The sequence below is a fragment of the Osmia bicornis genome, unplaced genomic scaffold, assembly GCF_907164935.1.
Source record: "Osmia bicornis bicornis unplaced genomic scaffold, iOsmBic2.1, whole genome shotgun sequence".
Lineage (NCBI taxonomy): Eukaryota > Metazoa > Arthropoda > Insecta > Hymenoptera > Megachilidae > Osmia > Osmia bicornis.
The window spans coordinates 718,105-724,104 of record NW_025791113.1 but is presented as its reverse complement, the minus strand read 5'-3'; positions in this window follow the sequence as shown (position 1 = coordinate 724,104).

Below are 6,000 nucleotides of genomic sequence, written 5' to 3'. Positions count from 1 at the left end.
TGCACTGGAGAGAAACAGCGAAAAAGGCGATGATAGTGATGAAGCAAACATGGGGAATAGGAGAAAGGAGATTCAAAAACAACTTTGAAAGAAGGATGAAGATCTACAGCAGCTTGGTGAAAAGCGTTATGATGTAAGCAGCAGAGATATGGGGATGGAGCGAATCGGAGAGACTTGAAAAACTACATACAAAATACATAAAATGGGTATTAGGATTGGACTTCAATACACCAACATATATAGTAATGGATGAAACAAAGGAGGACAAAATAAGAATAGAAGCAGGCAGGAGAGCAGTGAGATACGAAGAAAAAACAAGGACGAAAGGAATTAACAAGATAATACTAGAATGCTGGAAAGAGGTAGATATAAAATGCGAGAGGAAAAGATCTAAATGGGAAGAACAGAGAAGACAATACTACGAAGAGAAAAGGATAGAAATATAGGAGGTTAAAGCAAGCGGGAGACCTGACGCTAGCAGAAAATTTATCACAGTTAGACAGAGCAGAGCAGTGCCAATCATTTTATGACAGGATAGTAATAGGAAGGTATAACGGAAAATACAGAGGGATAGGGAGGAAAACCGAGCTTACTATTTGAAAGCAGAATACAAAGGAAGGGACCAGTTAATGATTGCAAGGTTCAGATGTGGGAATGAAGAAAGAGGCAACAGATACTGGAAAAAGAAAGAGGACAACGTCTGTAGAATGTGTGGATTAGGAGAGGAGACAATAGAACACTTGTTAGAAGAATGTAGGGAAGTAGAAAGGGATAATGATTTAAAAAGGTGGAATATTTTGCAGGGTCAAGAGCAGGGGAGAAAATGGATGAGGGAAATAATCCGAAGAAGGAAGGAGATAGGCCAGGGACAGAAGACCTGAACGGACGTTATTGTATTAAACTTAATGTACATCTCTTATAAAATATTGTAGGCGCACTCACGTGCCAAACCCCCTTTCAAAGCCGAAAGGCAAGAAGTAAAGCTATCAGGAGACTCGGTAAAGTCTCCACGCCAAGTAGTTTAGGCCGAAGGCTGGTCCGCCGGCGACAGCGAAACTCTACCGAATATATTATCCCGAAGCAGGGCGTTTTGAGCGTTATGCAAAAAGTAATTTGCTGTTACAGAAAAAGTACGCCACTTAACTTCATTCTAATAACACAATCTGCTTCGGCTTGTCTTTCTCTTTCTTTTGAGTCCAATAACACCTCAATCGGTGCATTTATTTATGAGATATTAATTTTCTTTTGTATCGATAAATTTCGATCACTTTCATTATCACCTACGTCATGCCTACGTCAGCGTGGATTACACATTTTTGCTGCTAGAGGCGCTGTTAGCGCTGTGGGTTACGTTACGCACATGCGCCGTTACTGATATTCGCGTTTGTTCAACATCATGGCGTACGATACTCTAACACGTTAAGATCGTATTGCGACGGCGCGCGGCATCAGCCGCGTTAAGGCGGCGCGTACAAAATTCAAAACGGTAGTATGTACATCGGTCGCCTATGCATCTACATATGTATTTAACGATGCTGGGTAATCATCAAAACTGCGACAGAAATGACAATACTTTTTCAAATTATTTTGAATAAAATATTTTCTTCACTTACGTACAAATTATAATCTTTATAAGTAATCTTCTTTATTCCATGGGAACAGAAGAGCAGTAACAATTTATTTTACTTTAAATAATGTAAATGTTAATTATCACCACAAATTATCACAAGATTATTTCAAGCAATATCCAACTCTGATCATACGTTATGAAAATAATGAACAGTCCGTCTATTTACTTTACATGCGTATCATAACTCAAGATTATCTTACTATTACACATGTAAAATACTTTCTGTAACCACGACCTCTTTTCGTTGCTTGCCATAACTTTAGGAGTATTGCTGAGAAATTACATATACAGTGTAAAAATATTTTTTAACAAAAAAAATCCGACTTCGAAATTCACTAAAAAGTGTAAAATAATTACTATTTCATTTATACCCGTATTCCACAGCTATTAATAAAATCTACATAATCGTTAAATAGGATACTAAAGACATTTCAACCTTTTCTTCTACTAGGAAGATCCTAGCTCAGGCGTCGGCAACCTGCGACAAATAACCCATTTGATAATTTCAAGTAAACAGTATTCAACGGAAATCAACATACCCATTGCCGATTAACTATACTGCAGTTCACGAGAGACCATACTTAACTCGCGCAGGTTACTAGGTCTAGGGACATTTTTAATAACGTGTGTGATTCCCCTATACAGCTTGCTTCTTTCTTGACGATCATATAATCTTTTTCTTTGAAAAATAATAGGAATTTCATTGTATCGTGTATCTTTACCATGTTATCATCGCTTATCAGTTATCGTACGTCACACATTTCTGTCCACTATTTATATGATCGGAAAGTAAGAAGCAAGCTGTAGAGGGGAATAACACACGTTATTAAAAATCTCCCTAGACCTAGTGAGCTGCGCGAATTAAGTATGGTCTCTCGTGAAATGCAGTATCATGTACATCAGTAGTGCTAACAACTTCTGATACAATCGTTACAATTACAAATTTTTTCTGCCGTATCTATAACGTTTCGAATTTGTTTTCTTACGACTTATTAATTATCAAGTTTACCATACCGCAATCAAATCGTTATTGGCAGGATTGTGTATTCGGGTATTTTTAATTTTGCGCCGCCTCCGAAAAGGTTGAAATGTATTTAGTATCCTATTTAACGATTAAGTAGATTTTATTAATAGCTGTGGAATACTGGTATAAATGAAATAGTAATTATTTTACACTTTTTAGTGCATTTCGAAGTCGGATTTTTTTTTGTTAAAAATTATTTTATTTCACACTTTTTAATAGAACGAGCAGTATTTGTAGCATGCCGTAAGGTGGTGTACCGTTCTTATTGGATAATTACAACAACAATAGTTATTAACAATAAAGAATACCACAAATGTTTGCAAGTGGGATCATCGTAGAAATATCTCCTATTAGATGTGAAAGGTGTTACGGGCTATGTGTTCAACGTGGGCATTTTGTAAAATGACCGGACATTGTGTATGAAATATTTCATCGCGAACGGTACATTCCTTGCAGAGTAACACCAGCGAATAGGATTCTTGCTATAACAATAGTTATTAACAATTACAAATTCCGCAAATTTTTATAATTGGGATCATCCGAAAATATCTCCGATTATGATCCGTCTCCGATCATAGCGATCGGTACATTCCTTGCAGAGTAGCACTAAAGAATAGAAGTTTGCAATAACAATAGTTATTATATATGTACAGGTAAGTCTCGATTAGTGCGAGTAATAATTCCCAGAAATTGTTCGCATTATTTGAATTCGTACTATTCGAATATTTGGAATATAGGAATTGGTCCTTATCATACGTACATTATTAAATTATAATAGCACAAACATGTTTAGTATTTTAACAGTGTTGATTGCACTTTCTTCTGCTTTTTCATATCTCCGTATATGTGATGATAAACCCGCAGTATTTTATCCAAGTTTCTGTTAACTTGCATGCTTCGATCCATGTCTGAATCGAAAAAAGCCTCGCAAACCTCGCATTAACTGAATTTTTGTTCACATTAAATGCGACCTGGTATCATTTTAACATTCGCACTAAACCGAATATCGCACTATGTGAACTAGCATTAATCGAGACTTACCTGTATACAGTATAGACTCGTTATAAGCTAAAAAGATCTCTACGCTATTTGCAAAGAAAGCATCCCCACCACTGGGGGGTATACCCCTCGAGACGCTGCGAAGCTCGCTCGCCGAGTAACGTAAGATGATCTGGGATCAGATATCAGTGAAGCAACACTAATTTAACAATCTAACTTTGTTATTTTTCATTTTTTTTTTATAATACTTTTTCCATGATGTTTCTGACATTTTTCTAGTTAAAATGATACCAAACACGATATAATTCGGACCATACTTATCGTGTAGACTCGTTATAAGCAAAACGCTCAGGACCGGACTTTTGCTTATAACGTGTAGTTCCACTATTGTTTGATGTTTGCCGACTGCTTCGAACGTCTGACATAGAACGGTTTGTTTTCGCACCGTCCTCTTTTTCATTCAAGGTCCTTTTCTACGTTCGAAGCAGTCGGCAAACATCAAACAATAGTGGAACCACACGTTATAAGCAAAAGTCCGGTCCCGAGCGTTTTGCTTATAACGAGTCTATACTGTACTGGTTTCTGGTCGACGCGATATGTGTATAGAAACTGTAGAGACAGGCGATTGCATTCTGACCCATACACCATCATACTTCACTATGACGAACTATGCATAAATATGCAGCAAAGAGAAGACAATGTTTACTGCGAGCTTTTATCGAGAGTTCGTTTTGGTGTTTTTACGAAACAAGATATTGCCACACTACAATCGAGGACAATTCCTTTTCACTCTGAACGTAGTGAAGACAGATTAAATGAATTATGCAATTATGTCCAAAATTGCCGTTTGACGCAATTTGTATATTTTCTACGCGTTACATGTGTGATGTATTTAATACAGCCATGCTTACAACAATTAACAGCGAAGAAGTGAAACTAGTGTCACGCGACACTCTTGATTGTGTTGAATATTTAAAGAAACGTGTGCACAAACTCTTAGATAAATACGAGGAGGATAATTCGCAAACAGCTGGCTTACATAGAATTATCACTGTCAAACTTGGTGCCAAGGTGATGTTAAGGCGTAATATAGATGTTACATTGGGCCTCGTAAACGGTACTATTGGAGAAATTGTTGGATTCTTACGAGCACCGGATAGTGAAGACATCAGCACAGTGCAGTTTCGATTATCAACGGGTACTGTGCATTCGTTACAAAGAATTACTTCCAAGTTTGAAATAATGGATAAAGCTTATGTCCTTCGATATCAATTTCCAATATCTCTCAGTAATGGAATCACCATTCACAAATGTTAGGGATTAAGCGCAAAGACAGCTGTAGTCGATATAGGTAATAGTATTTTCAATTGCGGTCAGGCTTACGTGGCTTTATTTCGAGTAACGACTTTAAACAGGTTGCATATAATTAATTTCAAGCCGTGCATGGTAAAGGCAAATACATTGGTTATACAAGAATATAACAGATTGAGAAGTATTTATAGGTCAGATTTAGTTGCACTGAAATGTAAGCCGGTACGAAGACAGAAAATTCATGATGTACAATGGACTTCAATTTCCAAAACTCGTCCATTCTTTGTACCAGTGGATACAGATAATGCGACAACAATCCATGCAGATGTCTCGGTTAAAGGATTCATTAATGCTGACCACGTCTCTGCAATGTATACTTTGCTGTTATAGTATGCGCCGAAAGTTATTGACACGTAAAAGTTCAGATGCTATGAGAGCTGTAGCCCAAGCTTACCTAGGCACTGATGTACAGATACTTAACTCTTTTGCTGTTAGACAACATGCGGGTGGTACTTTCGTACAAGAAATTCCACAGGACGCATCTGAATTTTTCTTGCATATTATAAATAGTTATACTGATATCCGAGCGATTGTGAAACATGAGTTAACTCACGCAATACGTTGTAAATGTTGTCATCAAACGTCTGTTAACACAGAGGACAATATAATTTTAACACTACCTTTATCTTAGGTGGAAGGAAAAAGAATAACATTCCAGGATATCATTAACACCTATTTGGAATTGGAACACAGTGGATGATGCTGTATGTACTCATTGCGGACAGAAGGATATACTTTCAAAAAGTGATATTACGACAGCTGAAAATGTTTTCATAATACAATTACCGCTATTTCACAATGAAAATGGTAAAATTGTGGACATTAAAAGACGTAACATCGCAGCCGCGCATACAGAAAGCATACACGTTGCCCAAAGTACATATAGGGCAACAAGTGCTGTATTGTATATTGATAGTAATAGTAAAGGCAAGAAACATTACACATGCTATATAAAGCATTCAAAAAAGACGTTCGT